This window comes from Triticum aestivum, chromosome 5A, assembly GCF_018294505.1.
Source record: "Triticum aestivum cultivar Chinese Spring chromosome 5A, IWGSC CS RefSeq v2.1, whole genome shotgun sequence".
Taxonomy (NCBI): domain Eukaryota; kingdom Viridiplantae; phylum Streptophyta; class Magnoliopsida; order Poales; family Poaceae; genus Triticum; species Triticum aestivum.
Window position 1 is genome coordinate 337,760 of NC_057806.1, and position 10,876 is coordinate 348,635.

Genomic DNA, 10,876 nt, shown 5'->3' on the forward strand with positions numbered 1-10,876 from the left:
GTCCCCTCCTCGGGACTCCCCCCAGGTGCAACCAGGGCCCAATATCTTCCTTCTGGCCCATAAAAAATCTTCATAAAGTTTCGTTGCATTTGGACTCCATATGATATTGATTTCCTGCGATGTAAAAAACATGCAAAAAACAACAACTGGCACTTGGCACTATGTAATTAGGTTAGTACAAAAAATGATATAAAATGACTATAAAATGATTATAAAACATCCAAGATTGATAATAAAACAGCATGGAACAATCAAAAATTATAGGTACGTTGGAGACGTATCACCTACCTTTATTTGTTTTGCTTGCTAGCTAGCTTGTTGCTCTTTCTTATCTGGTGTGTTAGCTTGCTTGCCATATAGGTTGTTCTCACCATAGAATGCATATCTAGAGAACTTAAGTTATTTGCATTATCCTTAGAACTGGAAGGTAAGCTAAAAAATTGTAGTCTCCTATTCATCCTCTTTAGTCAACCTCTTTGATCCTTCTCACCACTGCTACACCTAGAGTACGGAGGTGGAAGGATAAACTAGGTAATCTTTGGTCCATGACTCCATGGACCCGTGATGGGTTGGGAGGGAGTGGTATGGAGCTCATAGTGTTGGGGAACATAGTATTTCAAAAAAAATTCCTATGATCACGCAAGATCTATCTAGGAGAAGCATAACAATGAGCAGGGAGAGTGTGTCCACGTACCCTCGTAGACCGAAAGCAGAAGCGTTTAATCAACGCGATTGATGTAGTCATATGTCTTCATGATCCGACCGATCCTAGCACCGAACGTACGGCACCTCCGTGTTCAGCACACGTTTAGCTCAATGACGTCCCTCGTACTCTTGAACCAGTTGAGGCCAAGGGAGAGTTCCGTCAACATGACGGCATGGCGATGGTGATGATGAATTTACCGGCGTAGGGCTTCGCCTAAGCACTACGACGATATGACCGAGGTGTGTTTCTGTGGAGGGGGACACCGCACACGGCTAAAAGATCAACTTGTGTGTCTATGGGGTGCCCCCTCCCCCGTATATAAAGGAGGGGAGGAGGAGGCTGGCCGGCCCTAGGGGCGCACCCAAGGAGGGGAGTCCTACTAGGACTTCAAGTCCTAGTTGGATTCCACCAAGAGGGAGAGAGGGGGAAGGAAAGGAGAGGGGGAGAGGGAGAAGGAAAGGGGGGCGCCCCCCTTCCCTTGTCCAATTCGGATTGCAAGGGGGTGCGCGGCATGCCCTGGTTGCCCTCCTCTCTCTCCAATAAGGCGCATGGTGGCCCATTAGTTCCGCGGGGGGTTCCGGTAACCCCTCCGGCACTCCAGTTTTATCCGAACCCATCCGGAACACTTCTTGTGTCCGAATAACATGGTCCAATATATCAATCTTTATGTCTCGACCATATCGAGACTCCTCTTCATGTCCGTGATCTCATCCGGGACTCCGAGCAACCTTCGGTACATCAAATCACATAACTCATAATAGAAATCGTCATCGAACGTTAAGCGTGCGGACCCTATGGGTTAGAGAACTATGTAGACATGACCAAGACACATCTTCGGTCAATAACCAATACCGGAACTTGGATGCTCATATTGGCTCCTACATATTCTACGAAGATCTTTATTGGTCAAATCGCATAACAACATACATTGTTCCCTTTGTCATCGGTATGTTACTTGCCCGAGATTCGATCGTCGGTATCACCATACTTAGTTCAATCTCGTTACTGGCAAGTCTCTTTACTCGTTCTGTAATGCATCATCCCGCAAATAACTCATTAGTCACATTGCTTGCAAGGCTTATAGTGATGTGCATTACCGAGAGCCCAGAGATACCTCTCCGAAATTCGGAGTGACAAATCCTAATCTCGATCTATGCCAACTCAACAAACACCATAGGAGACACATGTAGAGCATCTTTATAATCACCCAGTTACGTTGTGACGTTTGATAGCACACTAAGTGTTCCTTCTGTATTCGGGAGTTGCATAATCTCATAGTCATAGGAACATGTATAAGTCATGTAGAAAGCAAATAGCAATAAACTAAATGATCATAGTGCTAAGCTAACGGATGGGCCTTATCCAACACATCATTCTCTAATGATGTGATCCCGTTCATCAAATGACAACTCATGTCTATGTCTAGGAAACTTAACCGTCTTTGATTAACGAGTTAGTCAAGTAGAGGCATACTAGGGACACTCTGTTTGTCTATGTATTCACACATATACTAAGTTTCCGGCTAATACAATTCTAGCATGAATAATAAACATTTTTCATGATATAAGGAAATATAAATAACAACTTTATTATTGCCTCTAGGGCATGTTTCCTTCAGTCTCCCACTTGCACTAGAGTCAATAATCTGGATTACATAGTAATGATTCTAACACCCATGGAGTCTTGGTGTTGATCATGTTTTGCTCATGAGAGAGGCTTAGTCAATGGGTCTGCAATATTTAGATCCGTATGTATCTTGCAAATTTCTATGTCTCCCTTCTTGACTTGATCGCGGATGGAATTGAAGCATCTCTTGATGTGTTTGGTTCTCTTGTGAAATCTGGATTCCTTCACCAAGGCAATTGCTCTAGTATTGTCACAAAAGATTTCCATTGGACCCGATGCACTAGGTATGACACCTAGATCGGATATGAACTCCTTCATCCAGACTCCTTCATTCGCTGCTTCCAAAGCAGCTATGTACTCTGCTTCACACGTAGATCCCGCCACGATGCTTTGCTTAGAACTGCACCAACTCACAGCTCCACCGTTCAATATAAATACGTATCCAGTTTGTGATTTAGAGTCATCCGGATTAGTGTCAAAGCTTGCATCAACATAACCATTTACGACAAGCTCTTTGTCACCTCCATAAACGAGAAACATATCCCTAGTCCTCTTCAGGTATTTTAGGATGTTCTTGACCGCTGTCCAGTGGTCCACTCCTGGATTACTTTGGTACCTCCCTGCTAAAGTAATAGCAAGGCACACATCAGGTCTGCACAGCATTGCATACATGATAGAACCTATGGCTGAAGCATAGGGAATGACTTCCATTTTCTCTCTATCTTCTGCACTAGTCGGGCATTGAGACTGACTCAACTTCACACCTTGTAACATAGGCAAGAACCCTTTCTTTGCTTGATCCATTTTGAACTTCTTCAAAACTTTATCAAGGTATGTGCTTTGTGAAAGTCCAATTAAGCGTCTTGATCTATCTCTATAGATCTTGATGCCCAATATATAAGCAGCTTCACGGAGGTCTTTCATTGAAAAATTCTTATTCAAGTATCCTTTTATGTTATCCAGAAATTCCGTATCATTTCGGATCAACAATATGTCATCCACATATAATATCAGAAATGCTATAGAGCTCCCACTCACTTTCTTGTAAATATAGGCTTCTCCAAAAGTCTATATAAAACCATATGTTTTGATCACACTATCAAAGCATATATTCCAACTCCGAGAGGCTTGCACCAGTCCATAAATGGATCACTGGATCTTGCACACTTTGTTAGCACCTTTTGGATCGACAAAACCTTCTGGTTGCATCATATACAACTCTTCTTTAAGATATCCATTAAGGAATGCAGTTTTTACATCCATTTGCCAAATTTCGTAATCACAAAATGCGGCAATTGCTAACATGATTCAGACGGACTTAAGCATCGCTACGGGTGAGAAGGTCTCATCGTAGTCAACTCCTTGAACTTGCCGAAAACCTTTCGCAACAAGTCGAGCTTTGTGGACAGTAACATTACCGTCAGCGTCAATCTTCTTTTCGAAGATCCATTTATTCTCTATGGCTTGCCGATCATCGGGCAAGTCAACCAAAGTCCACACTTTGTTCTCATACATGGATCACATCTCAGATTTCATGGCCTCAAGCCATTTTGCGGAATCTGGGCTCATCATCGCTTCCTCATAGTTTGTAGGTTCGTCATGGTCAAGTAACATGACCTCTAGAATAGGATTACCGTACCACTCTGGTGCGGATCTTACTCTGGGTGACCTACGAGGTTCGATGGTAACTTGATCAGATGTTTCATGATCATTATCATAAGCTTCCTCACTAATTGGTGTAGGAATCACTGGAACAGATTTCTGTGATGTACTACTTTCCAATAAGGGAGCAGGTACAATTACCTCATCAAGTTCTACTTTCCTCCCACGCTCTTATTTCGAGAGAAACTCCTTTAGAAAGGATCCATTTTTAGCAACAAGTATCTTGCCTTCAGACCTGTGATAGAAGGTATACCCAACAGTCTTCTTTGGGTATCCTATGAAAACACATTTCTCCGATTTGGGTTCGAGCATATCAGGTTGAAGTTTTTTCACATAAGCATCACAGCCCCAAACTTTAAGAAAGGACAACTTGGGTATCTTGCCAAACCACAGTTCATATGGTGTCGTCTAAATGGATTTAGATGGTGCCCTATTTAACGTGAATGCAGCCGTCTCTAAAGCATAACCCCAAAACGATAGCAGTAAATCAGTAAGAGACATCATAGATCGCACCATATCTAATAAAGTGCGGTTATGACGTTCAGACACACCATTACGTTGTGGTGTTCCGGGTGGCATAAGTTGCGAAACTATTCCACATTGTTTCAAATGAAGACCAAACTCGTAACTCAAATATTCACCTCCATGATCAGATCGTAGAAACTTTATTTTCTTGTTATGATGATTTTCCACTTCACTCTGAATTTTTTTGAACTTTTCAAATGTTTCAGACTTATGTTTCATCAAGTAGATATACCCATATATGCTCAAATCATCTGTGAAGGTCAGAAAATAACGATACCCACCGCGAGCCTCAACACTCATCAGACCGTATACATCAGTATGTATTATTTCCAATAAGTCTGTTGCTCGCTCCATAGTTTCGGAGAACGGAGTCTTAGTCATCTTGCCCATGAGGCATGGTTCGCAAGCATCAACTGATTCATAATCAAGTGATTTCAAAAGTCCATCAGCATGGAGTTTCTTCATGCGCTTTACATCAATATGACCTAAACGGTAGTGCCATAATTAAGTTGCACTATCATTATTAAACTTATATCTTTTGGCTTCAATACTATGAATATGTGTGTCATTACTCTCAAGATTCAACAAAAATAGACCACTCATCAAGGGTGCATGACCATAAAAGATATTACTCATATAAATAGAACAACCATTATTCTCTGATTTAAATGAATAACCGTCTCGCATCAAAGAAGATCCAGATATAATTTTCATGCTTAATGCTGGCGTCGAATAACAATTATTCAGGTCTAAAACTAATCCCGAAGGTAGATGTAGTGGTAGCGTGCCGACGGCGATCAGATCGACTTTGGAACCATTTCCCATGCACATCGTCACCTCGTCCTTATTAGCCAATCTTCGCTTAATCCTTAGCCCCTGTTTCGAGTTGCAAATGTGAGCAACAGAACCAATATCAAATACCCAGGTGCTACTACGAGCATTAGTAAGGTACACATCAATAACATGTATATCAAATATACCTTTCACTTTGCCATCCTTCTTATCCGCCAAATACTTGGGGCAGTTCCGCTTCCAGTGACCAGTCCCTTTGTAGTAGAAGCACTCAGTCTCAAGCTTAGGTCCAGACTTGGGCTTCTTCACTTGAGCAGCAACTTGCTTGCCGTTCTTCTTGAAGTTCCCCTTCTTCCCTTTGCCCTTTTTCTTGAAACTAGTGGTATTGTTGACCATCAACACTTGATGCTCCTTTTTAATTTCTACCTCCGCAGCCTTTAGCATTGCGTAGAGCTCGGGAATTGTCTTATCCATCCCTTGCATATTATAGTTCATCACGAAGATTTTGTAGATTGGTGGTAGTGATTGAAGAACTCTGTCAATGACACTATCAACCGGAAGATTAACTCCCAGTTGAGTCAAGTGATTGTGGTACCCAGACATTTTTGAGTATAAGTTCACTGAGAGAACTATTCTCCTCCATTTTGCAGCTGTAGAACTTATGGGAGACTTCATATCTCTCAATCCGGGCATTTGCTTGAAATATTAACTTCAACTCCTGGAACATCTCATATGCTCCATGACGTTCAAAACATCGTTGAAGTCCCGGTTCTAAGCCGTAAAGCATGGCACACTAAACTATTGAGTAGTCATCAGCTTTGCTCTGTGAGGCGTTCATAATGTCCGCGTTGCTCCTGCAGCGGGTCTTGCACCTAGCAGTGCTTCCAGGACATAATTCTTCTGTGCAGCAATGAGGATAATCCTCAAGTTACGGACCCAGTCCGTGTAGTTGCTACCATCATATTTCAACTTAGCTTTCTCTAGGAACGCATTAAAATTCAAAGGAACAGTAGCACGGGCCATTGATCTACAACAACATAGACATGCAAAATACTACCAGGTACTAAGTTCATGATAAATTAAAGTTCAATTAATCATATTACTTAAGAACTCCTACTCAGATAGACATCCCTCTAATCATCTAAGTGATCACGTAATCCAAATCAACTAAACCATGTCCGATCATCACGTGAGATGGAGTAGTTTTCAATGGTGAACATCACTATGTTGATCATATCTACTATATGATTCACGTTCGACCTTTTGGTCTTTGTGTTCCGAGGCCATATCTGCATATGCTAGGCTCGTCAAGTTTAACCCGAGTATTCTGCGTGTGAAAAACTGGCTTGCACCCATTGTATGTGAACGTAGAGCTTATCACACCTGATCATCACGTGGTGTCTCGGCACAATGAACCGTAGCAACGGTGCATACTCTGGGAGAACACTTGTACCTTGAAATTTAGTGAGAGATCATCTTATAACACTAGTGCAGAACCGGGCAATAGCACCGGTTCGTAAAGCCCTTTAGTGCCGGTTCTGTAACCGGCACTAAAGTGTGGTCACTAAAGGCCCCCCTTTAGTACCGGTGCTAAAGGCCAACCACGTGGCACGAGCCAGCTCCGGGGGCAGGGAGCCCTTTAGTACCGGTTGGTGACACCAACCGGTATTAAAATGTTGGGGGGGGGGTTGGGTTTATGATTTCTTTTTCATTTAATTTTGTGTTTTCCATTTAATTCTTTTTCGTTTGCTGGTATTTTACGATACTACACATTGTACACGTTATGCATATATATATAAATAGAATTTCTAGTAGAACCGATCATATATATATCATCAAATGTCTCACAAACCACCATATTAATTAATTCAGACATACACACATGTATATATATATACAATTAGCTAGTTATATACAATTTCTCCTACAATGTTGCGTTTGGAGCCAGTGGCATTAGCCTAATTGGTGCCTTCGGAGAACGATGACAATTGGAAGTGGTTCATGGGGGCGGTAGCGGGTAATAGTATTCTCCCTTTGGATCTATGACCTGGTCGAGCAAAAATCCCGCTATTTCCTCTTGAAATGCTTGTACGCGCTCCGTTTCTAGGAGCTTGTCCCGCACCTCTGTGAACTGTTAAGAAGGAGATCAATATGCATGTGTATTAGTTGTGTGACTAGATATCGATAATGGTGTAAAAATTGTGAATAGTGTTCTGACAAACGTACCCATTCTTGTCTTTGAGATCTGCTCCTTTCGGACGCCATCATGCGAATGTTCTCGCAAACGCAGTATGCACACAGATCTGTCCCCTGCGCCTGCTGAAGGGCCTTTACGAGAATGGAATTTGATCATATAATAATTAATCAAGCATGATAATTAAAGAGATGGCAGCTAGCTAGCTAGCTAGTACTACTTAATTACTTACCTTGGGTCGAAACCATTTCAGTTTTCTTTCCATTCGCCTGGAGTGACGCTGATGAACCTTGCTCAAGCCCTGCCCGCCGACAAAGAAAATGAATAAAGGGGTTATTAAATAGTTCATATCATGAAATGACGAACTAAATAGGCCGAGATATATAGTTTAATAATGATTGAAATTACCTGTTGACTATCCCAAACAAATTGTTATAGTCAGTATTTTTTTTGAGTAGTGAGTCCAGTATTTCAACTGTTCCAGCATCAACTTTAATGATACACAAGATCCAGTGAAATCTGCATGCACACACGTTTGCATGTCTTAATTAAGCGGGCATATGTAAGCAAAAACATGTAGCTAGCTAGTAGGCAAAAACAGAGAATTTGTAGTACAAGACAGTGTGACTCACTGGAGTTGTAAGGAAGTAGTATATCTTCATTGTATTTGAGGCGCTTCAAAACTCTAGCATGCTGTCCTCTACATGCTTTGCATGATATGCATCTATTTTCCATGTGTATTCATTAACGGTGTTTGGGTCAATGAACCCAATGCCATAGCGTCCACCTTTTTTTCATTTCATACATCTTCATCTTGCATAATACCACAGAAAAGAATATAGTGAGGATAATTACAGGTAATGATTGATCAAAAGGATCACTACAGCTAGCTTGAGACTTAAATTACAGAAAGAAATCACTTACAGACAATAGCAACTGACGATGGATTTGTCGAGTGCGTCTTGATTGTATAACTGAAATAGTTCATTATACTCAACGGCCACAACTTTCTGATGGTAGTAATGATCCTTCTTGACTTCCACCATGAGGGACTCTCGATTGGAACTCTTGGTAATGTCCATGTACCATTGATGCAATTCATACATTCTCGTTGGGAGCTTCTTGACCTCGTCTAGCTTGACCAAAGGTTCGCCCCAGACATATTTCCGTTTTATTTCCTCCTCTGTAAGCACAGGCATGGGCTCGATCTCGAGGAGTTGTCCAACAGTGATATTGAGAATTTCAGCCTGCATTATATGCTCCTCGGTTATTACCACATTGCCCACCTCGGGAACGTAAACTTTTTGCCACAATAATATCGGGCGCGCGTACTCTCACGTGTTGTTGGCACAACAAGCAAGGGGATCGATTGCGCCACCTGTTCTCCCAGCTGGGGAACGGTTTTCCCGCATTTTTTGACAGCTGCTTGTTGTTTGCTCGAGCTTGAGCTCGCCTCGCTCTGTAGACGTGCTCGATTTAACTTCCTGATGTGGCGCTCATAGTCTGTGTCAACAGGCTCAGGAGCTGGTCATTGAGCCATACGAATGAAGTGGTCAATCGTTTCCTTAGGCACTTTCTCCCTTGGCGGCGGTGGTGGTTTCGGTGCAAAATGGGCTTCCACCTCGGCCTTCGATATGGCTACGTTTTCCTCCTCAGACTTGTCATAAGGCCTCTGCGGAAGAGGCGTGAGGCTTGGACCATATTTATATCGCTTGCCTCCGCCTGTACTTCCTGTACTACCTCGACTCGTACCGCCACGCACCATAGCTGCGGGGTGTCTCTTCTGCGATTGCTTAGGCGGCAGAGATGGCTGACGTGGCTGAGTTGGACGAGGAGGAGTGACCTGAAGCTATGCCGGACTTGGAGGAGGAGTGGCCTGAAGTTGTGCCAGACTTGGAGGAGGAGTGGACGTCTGACGCTGTGTCAGACTTGGAGGAGGAGTGGCCTGACACTTTGCCGGACTTGGAGGAGGAGGAGTGGCCTCACGTGTTGGTGGACTTGGAGGAGCGGGAGTCTGCTGACTCGGTGGCGGACTTCGACGAGGAGTCGGGTGACGCGGTGTTGGTGGCCTTCGAAAGATGATGCAATCCTTTCTCCGTAGGATGACACGATGTATGGCCTCTCCCAATGTGTGCTCGTCGTCACCTCCAGGAATGTCAAGCTGTAGCCCCGAATATGGGCCCACCACCTCATCAACCAAGACATGAGCATAGCCCGCTGGAATCGGGTTGCAATGGAAGGTTGCCTCGGGGGGATTTGTAAAAGCAACGGCGTCTGCCACCTTCATGGATATGTTCTTCATTTTGAAGTGTAGCTCGCAGTTAGTGTTCTCCATGATGTCATCCACGGGGTACCTATCCAGCATTGCGTCGCCCGGGGCGGAGCCCACGCTGCTTCTCAGCATGGATGGGGCTGTGCTATCCAATGCTGGATCATCCGCTAGCTGCTGCAGCTGCTGAGACCCCCTTTGCTGGCTAAGTGAGTCGATCTGCTCCTGCTGCCGCTGGAATTTGACTGCCAAGTCCGTGTGCGCTGATTCTAGGCCTTGAAGGCGTTCATAGTCCAGCTTTCTCCACTCCTCCTCCATCTTCCTCTTCTTCTCCTCCACAATCTTCCTTCTCGCACGGGTTCTGTAGTCGGCGTTCCAGTCCAAAAACCCCTCATACCACGGAATAGCGCCCTTGCCTCGTGTTCTTCCTGGGTGTTCAGGATTTCCCAGGGCACGCATAAGCTCGTCGTTCTCTCTGTTGGGCTGGAACACCCTCGATCGAGCCTCTTCTATTGCAACAAGTATCGCATCGTCGGCTCCGTTCAGACATGCCTTCGTCGAAACTTTGCCTGTCTTCGGGTCCAACTCCCCCCCATGCGCATAGAACCAAGTCCTGCACCTGGGGGGCCAGCTCCTAGTAACCGGAGTGACTCCTGCATCCTCCCACTACTAGGGAAAAGGCTAGCAACAGCGCGGGTTTTAGACCTATCAGTAGCGCGGGGTTGTGCGCTACTGATAAGGCGCTACAACTAACGAATAGCAGTAGCGTGCCTCCACCCACGCTACTTTCTGCACATCTGCTTCTGTGAAATGATCTGGTAGGGTGAAATGTTCCATGAGAGTATCCCAAAGCAGACCTTTTTGTCTGTTGTCGACAAAAGTAACATCTGGACGTGGCTTTGCTGGCTCTTTCCATTCTTGAAGGGAGATCGGGAGTTGGTCCTTCACAAGAACTCCGCACCGACGAACGAACTTGTCCGCAATCTACTTAGGCGCTAATGGTTCGCCATTAGGCCTGATTGCCTCGATATTGTACTTTATGCCCTCCTTCTAATTTTTGTTCGGGCCTCGTTTCGTCCTGGTGCCTGAAGATTTGCTCGAT